This window comes from Bufo bufo, chromosome 1, assembly GCF_905171765.1.
Source record: "Bufo bufo chromosome 1, aBufBuf1.1, whole genome shotgun sequence".
In the NCBI taxonomy this organism is placed as follows: domain Eukaryota; kingdom Metazoa; phylum Chordata; class Amphibia; order Anura; family Bufonidae; genus Bufo; species Bufo bufo.
The window spans coordinates 55,051,789-55,074,498 of NC_053389.1; the positions used below are offsets into that span (position 1 = coordinate 55,051,789).

Below are 22,710 nucleotides of genomic sequence, written 5' to 3' on the forward strand. Positions count from 1 at the left end.
CAATTGAAAGGGGGTAACCACCACTAGACAATCACAGCATTGTCATACCCCCCACCCGGCACAAACATTTTTTACTGTGCACCTGCATCCCCACTGCCGCATATTGCAAATCAACATTTTTTCTTGAGTACCCCATTTTTTCAGTACCTCTACAATTTTAGAACATTTACTCCTACTCCCCACTCTCAAACCTACCCTTCTAAAAATAAATATATATTTTTTACCATCACCTGTGTAGATTGCTTCTTTAGCACCTTGATAGATGTAGAGTGCCGGTTCTCCATTATATACCATATATATATATATATACATATAGACACACACATCACAGTACAGTAAGATTATTACAATAAACACCTACAACACAGATAATACTACAATACACTACACACAATCCCAATTCCACCCCACACACTATCTATACAATTACACTCTCATACAAAAACCGCCCCACCTCCTGGCTCTAAATGCTGTCCCTATGGGGGGAAACAAGGGGTTAATGGTGGCACTGCAAGAGTTAATTCAGGCCACAGATTCAGGGGTACCGCAGGGGTAAAAGGGGTAATGTAGGACAGGGCCTGCAGGGATAGGGATTGCAATGGGATGTGTTGGTGGCAGGGAAGGGGTTACTATTGTTGGGGATATAGGGGGTATGTGAGGGGTAGGTAGGGGCTAGACAGGTAGGGGTTAATCAGGGCAGCAGTGAAGGGTTTACTGCTGCAGGGGAATACTTAGCCCTTCCAGGGTTACTAGGCCTTCTCCAGAGGCACGTCATGGAGCTGCTCTCTCCCATGTGTCTCTGTTTGTAGTCCAGTTCCAAGAGCCCTCGTGTTCCTGGCTTGGGGCTCATATATCAGCCTCAGAAACAGCTCACCTCCCCCCTCCTCAGGGATGTGACATCATAGTGTGACTGTGACGTATGCCTGCACTCAGGACTGCCAGTTGGCCCCCTGAGGCTAGCAGCACCACACGCCCAGCCATGTCACAAACACAAGGTGGGGGAGAGCATAGTAACTAGGCTGATAAGCTGGGGAAACTCAACAAAAGGCCTTAGATCTATTGATCCCTTAGCCTTTGAAGTCACCAGCCACCTGGAGACATATCCACCCCTGCAGGAACTGGCATGCAGGCGGGGGCTGGTTAGGAAAATTGGCCGCATTTAAGTATATATATGTACAGTACAGACCAAAAGTTTGGACACACCTTCTCATTCAAAGAGTTTTCTTTATTTTCATGACTATGAAAATTGTAGATTCACACTGAAGGCATCAAAACTATGAATTAACACATGTGGAATTATATACATAACAAACAAGTGTGAAACAACTGAAAATATGTCATATTCTAGGTTCTTCAAAGTAGCCACCTTTTGCTTTGATTACTGCTTTGCACACTCTTGGCATTCTCTTGATGATCTTCAAGAGGTAGTCCCCTGAAATGGTTTTCACTTCACAGGTGTGCCCTGTCAGGTTTAATAAGTGGGATTTCTTGCCTTATAAATGGGGTTGGGACCATCAGTTGGGTTGAGGAGAAGTCAGGTGGATACACAGCTGATAGTCCTACTGAATAGACTGTTAGAATTTGCATTATGGCAAGAAAAAAGCAGCTAAGTAAAGAAAAACCAGTGGCCATCATTGCTTTAAGAAATGAAGGTCAGTCAGTCAGCCGAAATATTGGGAAAACTTTGAAAGTAAGGGCTATTTGACCATGAAGGAGAGTGATGGGGTGCTGCGCCAGATGACCTGGCCTCCACAGTCACCGGACCTGAACCCAATCGAGATGGTTTGGGGTGAGCTGGACTGCAGAGTGAAGGCAAAAGGGCCAACAAGTGCTAAGCATCTCTGGGAACTCCTTCAAGACTGTTGGAAGACCATTTCAGGGGACTACCTCTTGAAGCTCATCAAGAGAATGCCAAGAGTGTGCAAAGCAGTAATCAAAGCAAAAGGTGGCTACTTTGAAGAACCTAGAATATGACATATTTTCAGTTATTTCACACTTGTTTGTTATGTATATAATTCCACATGTGTTAATTCATAGTTTTGATGCCTTCATAGTCATGAAAATAAAGAAAACTCTTTGAATGAGAAGGTGTGTCCAAACTTTTGGTCTGTACTGTATATATACATATAGACGCACACATCACAGTACAGTAAGATTATTACAATAAACACCTACAACACAGATAATACTACAATACACTACACACAATCCCAATTCCACCCCACACACTATCTATACAATTACACTCTCATACAAAAACCGCCCCACCTCCTGGCTCTAAATGCTGTCCCTATCGGGGAAAACAAGGGGTTAATGGTGGCACTGCAAGAGTTAATTCAGGCCACAGATTCAGGGGTACCGCAGGGGTAAAAGGGGTAATGTAGGACAGGGCCTGCAGGGATAGGGATTGCAATGGGATGTGTTGGTGGCAGGGAAGGGGTTACTATTGTTGGGGATATAGGGGGTATGTGAGGGGTAGGTAGGGGCTAGACAGGTAGGGGTTAATCAGGGCAGCAGTGAAGGGGTTACTGCTGCAGGGGTATACTTAGCCCTTCCAGGGTTACTAGGCCTTCTCCAGAGGCACGTCATGGAGCTGCTCTCTCCCATGTGTCTCTGTTTGTAGTCCAGTTCCAAGAGCCCTCGTGTTCCTGGCTTGGGGCTCATATATCAGCCTCAGAAACAGCCCACCTCCCCCCTCCTCAGGGATGTGACATCATAGTGTGACTGTGACGTATGCCTGCACTCAGGACTGCCAGTTGGCCCCCTGAGGCTAGCAGCACCACACGCCCAGCCATGTCACAAACAAAAGGTGGGGGAGAGCATAGTAACTAGGCTGATAAGCTGGGGAAACTCAACAAAAGGCCTCAGATCTATTGATCCCTTAGCCTTTGAAGTCACCAGCCACCTGGAGACATATCCACCCCTACAGGAACTGGCATGCAGGAGGGGGCTGGTTAGGAAAATTGGCCGCATTTAAGTATATATATGTATATAGATACTTGGGGCGCATCGATATACACATATATACTCATTATAAACCTGGGGCATACATGGGCAGTTATAGGCCCATATATATACATACACACACATATACATATATATACCTGGGGGAGAGCCATGGCAGATACACATATACAGATGTATGCACTGGATACACACATCTCTATATATACATCTACATAAGAGGAAATATATACACGGCCATACAGGGAATATATATCCCTATTGGCCATATAAGGGGGCCCATGTACATACATACACATATCAATGAAGAGGCAGATACATATATATATCCATATACATACGCCCACCTGCCTTTCTCTACATCAACATTAAAATTTTTCTGTTACGTCAACAAAGCAAAAACTGACTTTCAATGCAATGCCGTCCACAAGACCATTAATGAACAGATTAAAGAGAATTGATTCTAACACAGATCCTTGTGGTACCCCGCTGGTCCTGATACAGATCCTTGTTGTACCCCACTGCTCCCAGAACAGATTTTTTTTTTTCGTATCCCGCTGCTCCCAGTAAAGATCCTTGTGGTTTCCCGCTGCTCCCAGTACAGATCCACAGGTATCCTGCTGCTCCCAGTACAGATCCTTGTGGTACTCTGCTGCTCCCTGTACAGATTCTTGTGGTACCCCACTGCTTCTGGTACAGATTCTTGTGGTACCTCGCTGCTCTCAGAACAGATCCTTGTGGTACCCCTCTGCTGACTTTAGCCCATTTTGAGTATGTGCCTTGTTTTCTGTCCCATGACAAACTTTTAACCGATGTTTGTATATTTTGTCCCCTAGTCCCCACATGTGTAGCTTCAGGGCAAGCCTCTTGTGTGGTACAGTATTAAATACTAGGCATATCACATCAGCCGCATGACCATCATCCAGATTTGCACTTACTTCCTTAGAGGTATAGTTCATGTTTTGCATAAACCCATGCTGGTTTCAGTTTGTAATTAATTCTCCGCTCTATACTTTTGCAGCTCATCTCCTAGAATACACTAAGATGAAACATTGGGTGGCAAAATAAGAAATTACCTGCAAGTTGAGGATACTGGCACAATGAAGGTGGCAGATCCCAAAGGTCATGCATTGCAGGAGAACGTGGATTGGATGGGACCCAAAAATTTTCTGTCTTTGTCCATGTGCAAAACACCATCAATACCTGGACCAGTAACTACAGAAAGGGCAAACCTACTATATGTTTGAACTTATTGGTAAATACTTGATGAGATGCACCTTCAAGACAAAAATCGGCAATGGGTTTGCCCCCCTTGCCAGTGGCATTTTGCCGATTATGTATCGCCATCCTCAGTGCACTGACCTCCCGCCACATGACACATCACATACAAACTCAAATAAATACACATAAAATCCAGATAGCTCCAGAACAGCCTGCGAGAACTATGCCTCGAATGTGAAACTAGCCTCACAGAGTGATCTTCAGAACCTAGAGGCGAATTGTCAGAAACAATATATTAAAGAAGACCATGCAAACAAAAATATACTTGATAAATAAATGGGCCAGTTGCATGGCAGAAGGTAGTCCAGGCAAGGCGATGAAAAGTCATTTTCAAGAAGCAGTCTACAACCACCGAACTTACTGTGCATACAAAGGAGAGAAGAAGATCGGTTATGAAGTCCACCCTGATGTGTTGACACAGAGTATCAGATATTGGTAAAGGTATATGTAGTCCAGTAGGTCTCTGTGTGGGAGAATTGTTCTGGCTGCAATTTACACAGGCGGCAACAAAATCCTGGACATCCTGTCGGACAGTAGGCCACCTATGTATAGTTCCTGAAGATGAGTTCAATGGTCTTTTGAACCCCTAAATGATCGTCCACTTTAGACTTATGTCCCTAGGTGAGAATACATCTTCATCTGGTCTGCCGAACATATGTTTTCCATGGGGGGGGTGACCTTGAGCTGAACTGTAGCAACAAAAATGATGCAGGCAGGGCTAATGATGTGCTGTGGCTCCTCTACCCAGTCAGCAGGATCAGACAAGTCAACCTTAGCATTCTTTTCAGCTGGATGAAAATGCAAGATGAAGTTTGTAACATCATAATGCCTCATTGATTATGTATCTTGTGTCACAAAGGTTTATTTGTTTCCTTTATATTCTGGTTTTGTTATGGAATTAATTTTAAAACCAATAAAAAGAAAATTGAAAAGAAAGATGAAGAACAGCGACCATCAAGCTTGACGAAGTTTGAGCCGCAGAGCAGACTGTATGCGAGTTAAGATTTTTGTGGACAGTGTAGATTACGACTGGAAGGCTGTCTCCCTCCAGAAGGTGACACCACTCTTCTATTACCACCTTAATTGCAAGTATCTCCCTGTCACTAGTGGAATGGTTGTTTTCGGCTAAGGAGAAGGCTTTGGAAAAGAAGCCACAGGTAACCATTCTAGCAGAGGGACTCATCTGGGTGAAGGATCCTCGCAGTTAACCTATAACCCCTTTGGAGTTGGACTTTGCTTCAGGGGAGCCATCAGGCGACTGCCTCCGGGAGTAGTCCAAGTGTGGTTGACAGCTGACCTACTTGGGTCAGAGACACTGGTATAGGGCACCAAAGGATTAAGAAAGACTCATAGTCAGTAAAATGCCAAGGTCAGGGCAGGCAGAGTTTGTGCAAATCCATGAAACAGGTACGAGGTCAGGGCAGGCAGCTCAGGGTCAGTACGGAGGTCAGGCTAGGAATATGACAAGAGGGGAGGGGTTGTAATCTAGGAACAGGCAAGAATCAGTACAGGCAGAGTACAGCACACCTTCACAAGAAATCTAGGAACAGGTATCTATTGCTCAGGCACTCTCCCCTGTGGGAAGATGGCTAAATTACCCCAGGGAGCCCCTGAGCCATTGGCTGGGGAAGAGTAGGACATGCTCGCCGGCCCTGTAAAAAGGAGGGGAAACGTGTGCACGCCCTACGGGCTTTAGCCTGCTTTAAGAAACAGAAGATCTCTGGTGGCCAAAACTGCCAGAAGAGGGAGGCTGTGAGCCCTTGACTGCTAGGAGAGGAGCAGAAGGAGTATGGAGGGGCTAAGTAGAGAAGCGGTGGGAGTGGACCGCTGCCATTACAAGCATGAAGTGTTTCCAGAAGTTGCCTTTACCTCTGCAGGGAATGGACTGACAAGCACAGTTCCAGATGCCGAAGAGGCTATTGAGGTATACTCCCTAACAAGAAGTCAATGAGCCAGATTTCTCAACCATTTTACCAATCACATATGCCATATTTGCACTATAAATTGTGACATCTAACTTTGGGGTTTAGGGTGTGACCTCCCACAGCCTGAGAGATTTATTATCATTTACTCAAATATTTGGTGTAAATGATAATCAAATCTACACTAGCTTAGTTTTAAACTAACGCCAACACTGCTGTCGACCATTATTTGTAACATCAGTCTTAGTATATCTACCCTACCATCTTAAACTGCACTGGGTTTATCATAGTGGCTGATGCTGGATTATATCACATCTTTAGAATGCCTATTCTATGTTTATGTCAACTATAAGTTGGCTTAGTTTTACATCATAGATGAGCAGTGACCCAGTTGATCACTGATAAAGGGTTAATATTGTAATTTACTGTTAAAGGGTTGATACGAAGTGTCATCATTTTAAAATGTTTGCTGAGATGATATTTGTGCACTGTGACTCCCGAAAGGGGATAGTACTGGCAGTCTAAGGGTACATGCACACGGTCAGGATTCATGTGCGGAGATTTGCATGCGGATTTGGTGCGGATTTTCCACATGCGGATAAAAAGTAAGTGAATGAAAAAAATCCGGTCAGGAAAAATAAAATAAATTGATATGCTGCGGATTTTAAAATCCGCTCCACAGGTGAAAATCTGCGCGGAAAAAATCTGCATCATGTGCATTTAGAATTTTAAATTCTCATAGAATAAAATGTACATGACCTACGGTGCGGATTTTCTGCACGCAAATCCGTGCGAAAAATCCTCACGCAAATCCGTGCGGAAAATCCTCATGCAATCCTGATCGTGGGCATTTAGCCTTAGGTTGCCGACAGATGGGCTAGCCCCACTTCCCACCTTAGGGGTCTTTACTAAGACGGCCTAGAGGAAGAATATGCATGTGTGAGCTGCTCATAACTAGGCCTAGTCCAGGGAACCTTCATCCTTGAGACTAAAAGCAGCCATACAAGCAACTGAACTAAGGCACATTACATTTGCAGTTGGTTGCAAACCACAAACAAAAGCCATGCTGGAATGAGGCAGTATAGTAAACACATGTTTATGGCAATAGACTTTACTGCATGTGGAAAGGGTTAATTGCCCCCAGCGCCCAAAACACTTCTGAGACAGACTTGCCATCCGATCTGAGCTCTGCCCCCGCAAACTGGGCATTGCAGAAAGTGCTAATGAGAACTGAATTGCATGCCTGTGGTTATTTGGGAAATGTACTTAGAGAGAGACTCAGGGAGGACTACTACCGTCATTGACACCTCCTGTATACAACCCTTGGGAGAATTCTGCTATGTTATATACCTCAGAACTGTGCCTACTGCTTATGTATGTACTACAACCTCCATTATCTAAAGAGAGAGACTCTATGTACTATAATCAATCAGGCTTATTTATTATAATCAAGTTGACCCACCATGCCTCTGTGGGCCCTCCAGCTACTCCCCTGCCTTACATACCACCATCGAGGGCACCTCAGCCACCACCAGGCCAAGGTGTTCCCTGAGGGAAGAAAGGGTGTGTCCCTCCACTGCATACGTGGCCCAGGGAGCACTAGTGGAAAAGAGATCAGCCATCGTAAGGTCTAAATCTACCTTTATTTCCACCACTCCCATCTTTTCCTGCTTCAGCCATCATTTGCCTCATTATAAAAGTATATTATAAGTATATCGCACCCCTCTGTGTATCACACCTATCGATAGCACACCTATACCAGTCCTTAAAAGGACTTGTGTGCCCCTATTAGCCAGCGTTTGGTGTCCCTAACAGCCTGTCCCTGCTCCACACAGCAACCTCTCCCTACACTTATTTATAAGGTAGGGGGTATGTCCATGTGCTGAAATGTCTCAATTGGCTGTCCTGTACCACCTGATGGATGTGTCATGGGTCAAAGTTCTTCACAATGTAAAAGAATATGGCGGGCGCGAATTTCTCCATATGTTCGGCGAATCGCGAACAAGCAAAGTTCGCCGCGAAACGACCGCCGGGCGAACCGAAAGGCCATCTCTAGTGGTAAAACCGAAAATAACAAGGAATATTAGTTCCTACAGGCTGTCAGGGGTCTGAGGGAATATTTTCCGATTTATTTTTTTTCTTCAGACATTTGGGCTGTGGTCATGAAGTATCACATGCACTACGATCATCAGGCAAATAAATTGCATGTGAAAAGAAAAAGCTTTTCCACCCCCCTATGCCCAGACAAATATAAAAACATGTTTGGGGGTAGCATTTCATCTCCATCAACATGTGCTCCACTGGTGTTGCAATGCTTCAGGTGCAGGTACTGGTGCAAGGTAGTGGTCCACTCCTTTCCACTAACTCTTCCTAAACTGTCTCAAGATAGTCTTGTTTTTAGTATGGAAGCGGAAAGATGATATAGGGACTTCATCATAAGTGAAACATCCTCTTGTCCAGCTGACCTTTGGTCTTAAAAAAAGAGTTACCTGAAAATGCTCAAAAAAAATTCTCCATTTTTGTCTTTATAGCAAGGGTCCAAAAATGAATCACCCTTTGTTGCAACAGTAGCTGCAGAAATGTATATACTAGCAAGTATCAGAGCCCCAGAAACAAGCTCAACATATACATTTTATCTAAACAGTAGAGCAGTATTCTTAATAGATAGATCATCTTACAAAAGGTACCAGAGACAACGGATGGACATAAGTGGTCATTCCTTGGAGAGAAAATCAGACCCTTTTTCCAAATCTCCCATAATCCTTCGTTCTAAACTTTAATCTAAAGTTCATATTTGCCGATTACAATCAACGATAAGAAATAAATTAGCTAATCTCTACAACAATTGCCTTATGAATATTCTCTACACCATCCATGGTGACATAACCACTCAGTGGGCAGTGGGCACAGTCTATCTCCAATGTCTCCAACAAGAAGAAGCCCATGGTGAATCTTCTGCAGCCTGTTATTTTTCAGGGACTTGTACCACATCAGCTATGACAAAGTTGTCTTGGGGACTATGATATATGACATTTCTTTAGAGGAGCATACCATACCAAAAACCTGGAGCAGGGCAGTCAAAAATGAACAATTTAAGGTGATAACAAAGAGGTAGGGATGAATGAGGATGTTGTTGCCAATGTTGATTTTGCATGTGGTGAACCTCAGAACAGTTGTCCTTTCCAGGATCTTGTAAACAGTTCTCTTGTACAATTTGTCTGTCCAAGCAGTAGTGGGAGAGCTGCTGCTGCTGAAAGTAAACCTCTTCCGAGAAGGACCCTCACCATTGTCACCAGGACGACGCATAAACAACTGACTCGGAAACAGTCATATGTCCGTACTATCATGTTCCTTCATGCTTTTACTTTGTGCCCTGTCTGCTATTTCCCAGATGCAGAAGGTCATTGTGGGATAAATCCTTGCACACATTCCATTGTTCCCGTTACCTACTTAACATCTAATTTGAGGACAAGCTGTATTGACTTGATCCCAGATTATGCAACATTTATCGCCTACTAGATAGGAGTTTTGGACTCAGCAACCTCAGTAACTTCCAACTCATCCCTATTCTCCTCCTCGAGCAGCCACACAGAAGAGGAATTCGCTACAGGAAGCTAAACTATGTACTGGACAGGTTAAGGCATGACATAGAAGAATGCCTAACCTCTCACCTCACTCTTCCATTAGACTCTCCTATATTTCCTATTGCCAGGAAGAGGGCTAATATTAGGTTACCATACAAATGGGTCAATTTTGACCTTTTTCAGTTCAACCAATAATTTATTAGAATTTTCATGCACCCAGGAAATTAGCAAATTAGCAAAATGACACAAATTATAAAAATGACACAAATTAGCAAATTAGCAAAATGACACAAAAAAAAGTATGGTTATGGCCTCATGAACGCGACCGTTGTTGGGTTCCGTGTCCGTTGTTCCGTTTTTCGTGATTTTCTGCGGACCCATTGACTTTCAATGGGTCCGTTGAAAAACTCGGCTAATGCACCGTTTGTCATCCGCGTCCGTGATCCGTGGTTCCAGTCCGTCAAAAAAATATAACCTGTCCTATTTTTTTTCACGGAAAACGGTTCACGGACCCATTCAAGTCGATAGGACCGTGAAAAAACGCGGAGGCACACAAGATTGTCGTCCGCGTCCGTTTTTTTCCTATCGTTTGCATGGCAAACTTGACTTAGACTTTTTTTTTACTTTCCTTCATGTCTGGTGATCCTCCAAAAATAAAGGAAGACACACGGAAACAAAAATGGAAACGGATCACAGAACAACAGAACCCCATTTTGCGGAACGGAACACAACAACGGTCGTGTGCATGAGGCCTATGTTTGTAAAAACTATTGAGAATTTGTCAAGAAATGCAATTGTTTTCTAAGCCATTTTGTCCATCAAGTTACGATAGGGCATTTGCATAGGGATTTTCAATTTTAGGAGTAACAGAATAATAAAATAATAATGGTAGAGACAGAAAAATTTGCAATTTTTTCTATTTTTTTTTACTTTGAAATGACTCATTATGAGATTCACATTTGTAGGATAACAAATACTAAAGGGGTCTTCCGGGAGTAGAATATTCATGATCTGTCCTCAGGATAGGTAATCGATATCAGATCAGTGGGGATCCAACTCCCAGCAGTCAGAACAAGCGCTGCATCCTCCTCATAGCATACCCAGCACAGCGCCATACATTTTGCAATACCCCACATGGGGTATCTGCAATTGTTTATTATATATTGTAAGTCATATTAGGTGTTATGTATCTGCTGTATGCTTCAGGAATAATAAGGTATGGTTGGCACTAGGAATGGAACTTTCCAATCTATTCCTCCCCTCTTGGTGGGAGTGGGCTGTTCCTAATTTCTGCCAGGAGGGGGAGCTGTAGTGAGTTCTAGGTAGAGTTAGCTTAGCAAGCCTGGAGTGAGGGAGCAGGTCCCTCTGCTCTCGCTCAAAAAGCCCTAGGACTATGAAAATAGCTCATCTGTGAGGACCACTACTCCTGGGAGACTGCAGGGTACAAGGCCACCAGAAGAACTGCAAAATACAGTGTACAAAGTCCACAGAGTGATCAGCACTACAGCTATACAGACTCTGCTGCAAGGTGAGGGATAACAAGTTAAGACACCCATCACCACAGTTTAGGACAAGCACATACAAAAGCCTGCATAAGTGGAGACCTATAGCCACAAGTGCCAGGAGAGCAAGAAGGACTACCCTAGAGTGCTATAGTCTTGCATACCACCATATCTCACATCATCTGGGGATAGAGACACTGCACCTTGTACAGACATCAGCTGGGTGTACTGTAACTCATGCTTTGCACTCAGTTATTAAAAACAATTGTTGTTCTTCTAAATTTACCTGATTCTTTTATCTCCTTTTCACTAAACGAACCACAGAGAGCGACAGCCTGAGGGAGTACCCTGTGACATAACACTTCATCTGGGCCACTACCACTCACATCCTCTGCACTGGCTACTCAAGGGCTCGCTGCAATTGCATAGTGGCTGTGCTTGGAATAACGGCCCAGGCCCATTCATTTGAATAGGACTGAGCTGCACATAAGCTATGTGAGTGATGAATGTGATGTCAATGACAGAGGAAGAGTTTGCAGCACTCCATGGAACACCTCAGCCTCTTCAAACACCTATTCGGCAGGGGGTGCCAGGAGTTGGACCCCCAGTGATGGACCCCCAGTGAGGATAGACCATCGATATTGAACTTCCACAAAACCACTTTAATATTATGCATTTATTTTTTTGTTTCTTTGGTGCTTATTCTTTATTTATATTTTTTCAGCATTATTTGCAGACAGCCCTACAGCAGAAAGTTAATAAAAAATATACATATACGAATATATATATTTTTTGTTTGTTTGTTTTATTTTAAGACTGATCTAGAAATCTGTTTTCAATATTAAAGGGAACCTGTCACCAGGATTTTGTGTATAGAGCTGAGGACATGGGTTGCTAGATGGCCGCTAGCACATCCGCAATACCCAGTCCCCATAGCTCTGTGTGCTTTTATTGTGGGGAAAAAAAACGATTTGATCCATATGCAAATGAGTCCAGCGTGAAGGAGCCCAGCACCGCCCCGCATCCTACAGAATCTACTCCTTGCCCCACGACATCAGACAGCCAGAGCGCCGTAATCTCGGGATGCGCGAGCTAGCGCATGCGCAGTGTCCTCATAGTGTTTCTTCCCTGTGCTGGCATCAGCCTCAGGGAAGGAACTACGCATGCGCTAGCTCGCACATCGAGAGATAACGGCGCTCTGGCTGTCTGACGTCGTGGGGCAAGGAGGAGATTCTGAGGATGCGTGGCGGTGCCGGGCTCCTTCACGCTGGACTCATCTCTGGGACAGGACACATCTCAGGGTAATTTGCATATGGATCAAATCGTTTTTTTTTCTACAATAAAAGCACACAGAGCTATGGGGACTGGGTATTGCGGATGTGCTAGCGGCCATCTAGCAGCCCATGTCCTCAGCTCTATACACAAAATCCTGGTGACAGGTTCCCTTTAATAGGGTTCAATAGAAGAATCATTTTAGTTGCACAGAAATGCGAATGGCTATCATAAATGCTACGTCCAGAACATAGATATGGGGACAAGCATTATAAATAGAACCACCGATAACGATAAAACCGAGGAGAACACGTCCACCAAAAGGTGCTGGTTCAGACTAGCTGAATGATGTTAATAACAAGTAGGAGTACGAGGAGGGTTGTAGACTAAATTTAGACGCACATTCTGGAAAGTGCTTTATAAATGACAGACATGCAGATTCACCTCTAGCTCTATTTTCTTCAACCTGTCATGAATAAACAGTGGAAGTCACCGCAGCCTCACAGTTATTCGGTTTCAGTCCATCTAAAAGTTTAGAAAAGGAAGGAAGACAAGAACAGATTTGCCGAAGTCTATCGCTACTATTACTCTTTGGTCAAGGAAAAGTTTGGACAACGTTAGGAGGAAAGCATCGAACTTCTTCACCAGTTCTTTAAGGTATGCAATGTTAAGTGCAAGTGTTATATGCATAGGTTTATAGATGTGCAATTATAAAACAGAAAATATCAATGCTGTGGGTGGAAATAGCACTTTGCCCATCTTTGCAAGTATTTGAGTCTATGTGATTTCCCCGGTGCAGAGGTTGCAGGTTTGCAAAAAGCTTACAACTAATGACAACAAAGCAGGCAACCCAATAGAAAATTTTACAGTATAAAATACCAAGCGGCGGTGATATTTGTTGATCTGTGCAAAGTGGCATCCTGTATTTTAGCTTAAAGGGGTTGTGTCACATCAGCAAATGGCATTTATCATGTAGAGAAAGTTACTACAAGGCACTTACTAATGTATTGTGATTGTCCATATTGCTTCCTTTGCTGGCTGGATTCATTTTTCCATCATATTATACACTGCTCGTTTCCAGGGGTTACGATCATTCTACACTAAAGGAAAAAGCATGGCCTCTCTGGTGGTGGGGGCGCATAGGAGCACGCATAGGAACGCATGCGCAGCAGCTCCTGTCCTGGCCACTTCGTATCTGCACTAAAAATTTTTATTCCTCTATTCCTAGCTTATATATTCTTACCAAGATCTCGTGAAAGGTTATTTGATTTATTCTGATATCTACTAGACATGTCCACCAACTGTGCATGGTCCAGTGGTCATGCATGCATACTTCATAGTCCCCCACCGTGGCTTACATGGCCTGATTCCATGGGGGTGTGCATTGGTTGCTCATGGGCAGTAACATCATGCTTGGCCACTCCCACAGAGACCTATAAAAGTGAATATGATGCCCGTGGCAATGCACAAAATTGTGGGGCCATCCTGCTTCTAGGTAGGCTGCCCGAGCGTATTAATGAAAAGTGCATTGGTTGCTCATGGGCATATAGAGGTGAACAAGGCAGCTCTGACTACGAGTAATAAGTGTGGAGCCATCCTACGCATATGAAGACCACCTACCTTCTCTCCAGGTGGACATAAGCAGAATAGCTCCAAATCTGTGGATACACACAGTGTTCGTTTATTATGCTCAATAATAATTTTATGCAGGCTGGGACTGGCATCAGTGGGGGCTCCAGCGTTCAGACCCCCACGGATCACTTAGTTATCCCCGATCCTGTGGATACAGGATAAGTAGAAAAGTGGACACAGGCCCTTTAACAAGCGAGCATTTCTATTTTAGTTTGACACATATTTTAGGCCAGATTTTTAATTTTATTAATTTTTTTTTACACCCAAAGAAAACCTTTTAAAGGGGTTGTCCAAGTTATATTTATTGATGACCTATCCTTCTATAGTGATCCGTACCATTGAAATGAATGTGACGGCTTGTTTGCCGATGCAGATGCAACGGCTAGCAGGTAAACAGTGAAGAGAAGGCAGCGCAGGCACGGCGCTCGCCTTTTCTTCAAACAGCTGATCGGCGGGGGTGCCGGGTGTCGGACCCCAGCCAATCTGATATTGATGACCTATCCTGAGGATCGGTCATCAATAAATATAACTTGGACAACCCCTTTAAGGATAGGGAATGTGAAAAGGTGAAACAGCTATGACACGACAGGTGATAAGTGTCTGATTGGTGGGGGTCTGACTGCTGGGACCCCTATGATCAAGGGAACATGGTCTTAAAGGGGTTGTCTCACTTCAGTAAGTCGGGTTTATCATGTAGAGAAAGTTAATACAAGCCACTCACTAATATATTATTATCCATATTGCTTCCTTTGCTGGCTGGATTCATTTTTCCATCACATTATACACTGCTCGTTTCCATGGTTACGACCACCCTGCAATCCATCAGTGGTGGTCGTGCTTGCCCACTATAGGATAAAGCACTAACCTATGTGTGCTCCCATGGTCCCGGCCACCAGAGAGGCTGACGCTTTTGCCTATAGTGTGCAAGCATGACCACCACTGCTGGATTTCAGGGTGGTCTGTAACCATGGAAACGAGCAGTGTATGATGTGATGGAAAAATGAATCCAGCCAGCAAAGGAAGTAATACGGATAATAACAGTATATTAGTAAGTTGCCGGTATTAACTTTCTCTACATGATAAATGGCACTTACTGAAGTGAGACAACCCCTTTAAGACCCTTGTGCACATACAGTCGTGGCCAAAAGTTTTGAGAATTACATAAATATTGGAAATTGGAAAAGTTGCTGCTTAAGTTTTTATAATAGCAATTTGCATATACTCCAGAATGTTATGAAGAGTGATCAGATGAATTGCATAGTCCTTCTTTGCCATGAAAATTAACTTAATCCCAAAAAATACTTTCCACTGCATTTCATTGCTGTCATTAAAGGACCTGCTGAGATCATTTCAGTAATCGTCTTGTTAACTCAGGTGAGAATGTTGAAGAGCACAAGGCTAGAGATCATTATGTCAGGCTGATTGGGTTAAAATGGCAGACTTGACATGTTAAAAGGAGGGTGATGCTTGAAATCATTGTTCTTCCATTGTTAACCATGGTGACCTGCAAAGAAACGCGTGCAGCCATCATTGCATTGCATAAAAATGGCTTCACAGGCAAGGATATTGTGGCTAAGATTGCACCTCAATCAACAATTTATAGGATCATCAAGAACTTCAAGGAAAGAGGTTCAATTCTTGTTAAGAAGGCTTCAGGGCGCCCAAGAAAGTCCAGCAAGCACCAGAATTGTCTCCTAAAGAGGATTCAGCTGCGGGATCGGAGTGCCACCAGTGCAGAGCTTGCGCAGGAATGGCAGCAGACAGGTGTGAGCGCATCTGCACGCACAGTGAGGCAAAGACTTTTGGAAGATGGCCTGGTGTCAAGAAGGGCAGCAAAGAAGCCACTTCTCTCCAAAAAAAACATGAGGGACAGATTGATCTTCTGCAGAAAGTATGGTGAATGGACTGCTGAGGACTGGGGCAAAGTCATATTCTCCGATGAAGCCTCTTTCCGATTGTTTGGGGCATCTGGAAAAAGGCTTGTCCGGAGAAGAAAAGGTGAGCGCTACCACCAGTCCTGTGTCATGCCAACAGTAAAGCATCCTGAGACCAGTCATGTGTGGGGTTGCTTCTCATCCAAGGGAGTGGGCTCACTCACAATTTAGTCTTTGCATAAATGTCATGTAATTGTCGATAAAAGCCTTTGAACGTATGAAGTGCGTGTAATTATATTTCACTACATCACAGAAACAACTGAAACAAAGATCAAAAAGCAGTTTAGCAGCAAACTTTGTGAAAACTAATATTGAATGTCTCAGGACCCTTTTTTTCATGATCAGTGGGTGTTCCAGCAGTCAGACCCCAGTAATCTGATATTTATCACCTATCCTGTAGATAGGCGATAGGCCATTATGGTAGGACAACCCTTTTAAATATACTGTAGATTATGTGCAATCTGAGAAGGTTAAGATTTGATACATTTCATGCCAGACATTTATGCTTAAAGGGGTTAAAGGGGTTGTCTCACTTCAGTAAATGGCATTTATCATGCAGTTAATACAAGGCACTTACTAATATACTGGTATTATCCATATTGCCTCCTTTCCACCACATTATACATAGCACGTATCCGTGGTTACGACCACCCTGCAATCCAGCAGCGGTGGCCGTGCTTACACACTATAGGGAAAGGCTGGAAGTGCACATAGGCCAACACCTTTACCTATAGTGTGCAAGCACGGCCACCGCTGCTGGATTGCAGAGTGGTCAAAACCATGGATCCGAGCAGTGTATAATGTGATGGAAAATGCCAATATGGAGAATCAGAATACATTAGTAAGTGCCTTGTGTTAACTTTCTCTACATAACAAATGCCATTTGTTGAAGTGATAGGAACTGCATGTGTCTTGTTTCTGACTAACTTAAGAGCAGGATATCCATATACGTGTAAGGCTACTTTCACACTTGCGGTAGCAGGGTCCGGAAGGCTATTCCAGTGGGGGAACAGCCTGCTTACGCTAGCCCACCGTGCCGCTGGAGGTCCGCTCACTTTGACGGCAAACATGCCGAAAGGTGGCCAGACAAAAACCACAGTGGACTTCCGGCGGCACGGTAGGCTAGCGTTAGCACGGATGCGGCAGGCTGTTCCCCCGCCGGAATATCCTGCCGACCCTGCTACTGCAAGTGTGAAAGTAGCCTAAATTCTGACACATGTATGTTTGTGCATTTTGCTGTGAGTGTCTGCCATCATACTTCATCTTTAATATTTCTGTTATCACTATAAGGGCTCATGAACACGATTGTTGGATGTTTTGCAGTCTGCAAATTGCGGATCTGCAGAACATAGAGACCGGGTGTGTGCATTCCACATTATGCGGAACAGAACAGCCGGCCTCTAATAGAACAGTCCTATCCTCGTCTGTAATGCCGACAATAATAGGACATGGGCTATAATTTTGCATAACGGCCATACAGACACGGAATGCACATGGAGTTATTTCCGGGTTTTTTGCAGCCCCATTGATGTGAATGGTTTCACATACAGGCCACAAAAAAAAAAAAAAAGGTATGGACACAGAAAAAAAATAAGTTTATGTGCAGGAGCCCTAAGGTGGGCCCCCAGAATCAGTAGCAAGCAAATATGTATAAAAAGCAATAATGACTCAACTATTTAATAGGAATGGACCAAAATATTGGGAACACGTAGTAACATGAGAATCTGGTACATCAGGTACTCCCACGGTGTCAGCCGTAGCAGCTGCTATAGGGCCTGCAGTGGCAGTCCTCGTCCACTCCTCCCAATAGGTGGGATTACTTCACTGTATTGTGCCTGCTGGGGTGCGAGGGATGTGCTTTGTTTATCTGGAGAACAAGACTAGGTAAGTATTACAGTTTTTTTTATTTCCACCACTAGGGGCCTTCAGCTATATTTAAGGGGGAGCGCTACTGTGGGGGGTCATTAAAGGGGTGTAACTACTATGGGGGCACTAACAGAGCATTCTACTGTGTGGGGCATTAAGGGGGTATAACTACTATGTGGAGGAACTAATGGTGCATAATTACTGTTTGGGAGCAGTAAGTGGACATAACTACTGTGTGGGGGCACTAAGGGGGCATAACTACTGAGTGGTTGGAGGGTTCTGTTGGAAGCACAGGTGGTCTTGATTGGCCGTAAAAGGGAGGGTTCAGGGGAAGTTCTTGGCGGGGGGGCCATTCAAAAATTTGCTATGGGCCCAGTCTTTTCTAGTTAAGCACCCGCTCCAAGCAATTTTCATTGCAGCTAAGGCTAGTTTTTAAAGCGTGAAAAACGGCGACTGCCTAGAGCACCAATTTCGAAGGGGGCTGTTTGAGGATGGGAACAATCTCTAGAACAGGTTAAGAGTAGAGCAGGAAATCATTCTATAACATCAGTCTTGCTTTCAGTTAAGTGCAGACCAACTGTAAACCCAACTACCAACCCAAGGATTACACAGACCAGGCCGGAATATAGACAGTGATGAAATGGCGGTTTGGTGAGCAAATTTTTATTTGAAAAAAGTCAGTTACTATCACGTAGCCATTACATACTTATTTATGCCTTTTTTCATAAAAATGTTCAGGTAAACTCATTTATATGCAAGGTCAATGCAAAGAACGGACATACAAGCAAAGGACCATGGGACATTCATCACATCAGCATATATATATAACAGTAATGGGGGTCACCTAAATTGAATCTAATAGATCAGCACACTTAGTCCCAGGAGGATCTAAGGTGTCTCCCTAGCAAAGGCTACATAGCATACAAGACATATTATTGGTGGACAAGTGTAAGATAAGGTGAAGCATGCAGACCAAGAGCTGGGTGGGCAAAACAACCCCGACGTACGTTTCGCCGTGCTTCCTCTGGGGGCTCTGTATTACATGTGTGATGTTTGAAATTTGGTTTTGTAGATATGCTTCCACACATGACTTTTTGTTGTATGGTAATTTTTGTTTGATTCTTTTTTTTAAATGGTTCCCGCTCAGGAGCTGAGCAGTAGCCATAGCCAACTAGTGCCTGCTATTTTACACAGCAGACACCCAGCAGTAGAGTTTGCGACCCAAGCATTTCAGTGTTCATTTACTGGGAGCATGGCGCTCCTGGTGTCCGAACAGCTTACATGCAATGAGGTTGAAGGAACATCTAAAAACTCTGGGCCTATAAGCAGGGAAACTTTTCCTCATAGCCTTAGTAGGGATAGTTTCTTTAGATGAGAATTATGCTCTCTGTCCAGCACTTTATGTTTATTTCTGCATTAAAATGTGCAGGATTACTCAAGTGTAATGGGATAAAATTAGACATTTAGTCTTTAATTTTTTTTTTTTCAGCTAACAGAAAATACAGAAAAGTACCCATTAATGGATGATCACTAGATGATGCCACAATAGCTCAGTTATAATTGTGTTTCATTATCCATATCTTGCTCAGCTCTGTGCAGCACCTCTGTTTTGATGCTGCCAGGGATTTCCATAGGTGGGATTACACTGTAGAGGACTAAAGTTCTCATTATTCTGTAAGGGGTCTGGCTTTATATCGCAAACAAGTAATGATTAATTCATAAACGATAACTTTTGTAAGCATAAAAATGTCCATGCTTATAATTTGTTATTGCCCTGTGATATGCCCCCACTAGTGGGACAAAGGGGAGAATAACAAGTATAATAATACTATAAATACTTAAGAGTTAACACTGCATTCTACATGTATTCAAGCTCCATGAGTTGAAGATACTGCTATACTGCTAGGGCAATTTCTATTCAGTGGTCCTTTAAATAGTATCTTTTCATCAAAAAAACTAAGACTTGAATTTATTGTCCACTCTTTCGTGTGGGGCCCTACTTTGCAAGGCATGGCTGTATATCAATCTACGGTTAAATAAATGATCTACAAATGGAGAAAATTCAGCACTGTTGCTATCCCCCTGCTACAATCACTTTAAGAGTATAACGGCCAGTCCTGAAAGAGGTATGAGAAAGAAACCAAGAATAACAGTAAAACACCTACAAAATACTGTAAAAACTGCAAAAAATCTTTGTTCATGTTTTCACAATTAGAAAAACAATGAACAAGAATGGTATTCATGGAAGGAAAACCACAAAGAAAGATGTTGATGTCCCATATCAGATTTGCCCAACACCGCCTGAACACTCGATACTGCTTCTGAAAAAAATGTTCTACGGACACATAAGACAAAAGTGGCACTATTTAGCACAAATGCGCAATTATATTATTAGAGGGAAAAAAACACCACACCAATACCAAAACCTCAACTGTGAAGCATGGTGGACAGAGCTTCATGGTTTGGAGCTGCTTTGCGGCCTCAGGGCCTGGACGGCTTGCAGGAGAATGTAAGGGCAGCAGTCCATGAACTCAAGCTGAAGAGAAGATGGGTGACTCCACAAGACAAGCCTACTTCAAATTTTCCCAGGGGGATGTTCCAAATACTCTTGCTTTTCTGCCTCAGGGCTTGGAAACATTGCAATCATTGAGGGAACAATGAATTCTAAGATGTAGAAAAATATTTTACAGGAAAATGTAAGGACAATGTCCATGATCTCAAGCTGAAGAGACGTTGGGTTAATGCTACCAAACAATGACCCAAAGCACATAAGTAAATCAACTGAAAAAGAAGATTTGTACATTGGAATTGACAAGTCAGAGTCCTGATCTTAAATCCATTGAGATGCTGTGGCAAGACTTGAAGTGGGCTGTGCACACAAGGCCTCCCACATATATTGAAGAACTGAAAAACATTTGCAGTGAGGAATGATCCAAAAGTCCTACTCAATGTTGCGAAAAATCTTGAGATGTTTGGTTAACGCGATTGTTGCTCAAAGGGAATCAGATGGTTTTTTCAAGGGTTCACATTTTCTCCTTCACGTGGATGCATACTCAAAACTTAGGTTGTGTTTGTCTATAATTGTGACTTATATAACAATCAGACCACATTTTATTAGTAATCAATGCAGAATCCAGGTACTGTAATTCCAAAGGGTTCATTTACTTTTTACTGGAAAACCCCTTTTAATTAGCTAGTGTGAGAACTCTTTCCTCTTTTCCCAGGATTACATCAACAATTACCCTGGACACATAGCCCACCAGAGCAAAGGTAAAATTAAAACCTGAAGACATACAGGGTCATTATCGGAGGCTTCTCTACCAATTACAGAAGATATTTCATTGTATAGTATTAAAATTCACTTGTTAATATAATATGCATTTTGTATTTTATATTTTTGTCTTTTTTTAGTATTCAGTTCAATCAATCAATGTGTTATTGCACAAGAGCACTGGAATCTCAACTCATACGGTAGATTGCAAAACTAAGGGATGTGTCGTGCGGGATAAATTTTGAGTAAAGACACAGGACTGGAAAAATGAAGGTGTAATTTGCTTGTCATGGTCATCAACCTGCATGATAAAGAATTGTGTGTTCAGTCAGAATGACATAGATTTTTTTTCTATTGCTATATAGTCACACACAGGTTTTGTGCATTCAGAAAATACCTGGATACATGCCCTTAGGAGCTGCAAAAGGTGGACTGAGAACAGTTTTTATGGTTTCGTTTGTCCCTGATAGGAAGGTTCTATACAATGCAAGCAAGAAGAAAGCTGCACGTTCTCTTATAAAAAAAAAAAACATAGTAATGCTTAAATAAAATGCCATCAAGTTCAGTATTGATCTAGAGGAAAGCAAAATCTCTATGAAGAAGCACATGGCTGTGTCCGCATCTGAATATAGCAATCAAAATAAATCCTTTTATTGATGACGGATCTCTAGGTATCTAGTACATATAAGTGTGTATTATTATTTCTCAAAAATAAATGCACCAAACCCCTTTTGAATTCTTTCAATAAACCTATAATCACAACATCCTGTGGCAGAGAGCTCCAAAGGCTTACTGCTTTTACAGTAAAGAATCCTCATCTATACTGATGGTAAACTTACAACACACAAAGACTGCCAAGTGAGCTTTAATGGCACAGATAAGACCCATCAACTAAAATCTTTATGAACCAACATTTTTGCTTAACCATCATCTATGCATCCAGGGGTGTAGCTAAAGGATCATGGGCCCTGGTGCAAGAGTTCAGCTTGGGCCCCCCTTCCCTCAGTGCTTTGTGGCGAGGGGCAGGGGAGAATATAGCAGTCATGCTGCCTGAGGCAAAAATTGGACCCCCTTTCCCCCACCCATGCCAGATTCTTGACCTAACCCCTTCCCTCCAGCCAGAGGTGTAACTTGACCAGCAGGCACTTTCTATAATACCGGTGTCTTCTTATGCGGCACAAGGATCTTTGGTCCCCCTCAGGCTCCTGCTACCTCTGCACCCCCTATAGATACGCCCCTGTATGCATCTCAAAGACTGGGAAATTTTAAAAGAGGCACAGAAGTAGGATTTGAAAAATTCAACACTTACTGTATACAGAAGCTTAAAGAGTCGCGGTACTTTCACACAATCTCATTTCATTTATTAGAGAATACTAAAAAAAATAGCAAATTTCTAAATGGTATTTAAAAAATCTGCCTGCATCTACCTGAAAAAAGCTGTAAAGTCATGGCCACTAGGGGTCACACTTCCACTAGTTGCAG

At 43.1% G+C, this 22,710-nt stretch overlaps 1 protein-coding gene across 3 annotated transcripts in view; it reads left to right on the top strand.

Annotated features, from left to right (window-relative positions):
- The first annotated feature begins 12,919 nt into the window (after positions 1-12,919).
- LOC120995228 (serine/threonine-protein kinase SBK1-like) overlaps positions 12,920-22,710 on the top strand; it is a 29,990-nt gene continuing 20,199 nt past the window's right edge. For all 3 annotated transcript variants that reach the window (XR_005777551.1, XM_040424309.1, XM_040424296.1), the window contains exon 1: positions 12,920-13,182. The gene's annotated coding sequence lies outside the window, so the exon portion shown is untranslated. The remainder of the gene's footprint in view (positions 13,183-22,710) is intronic.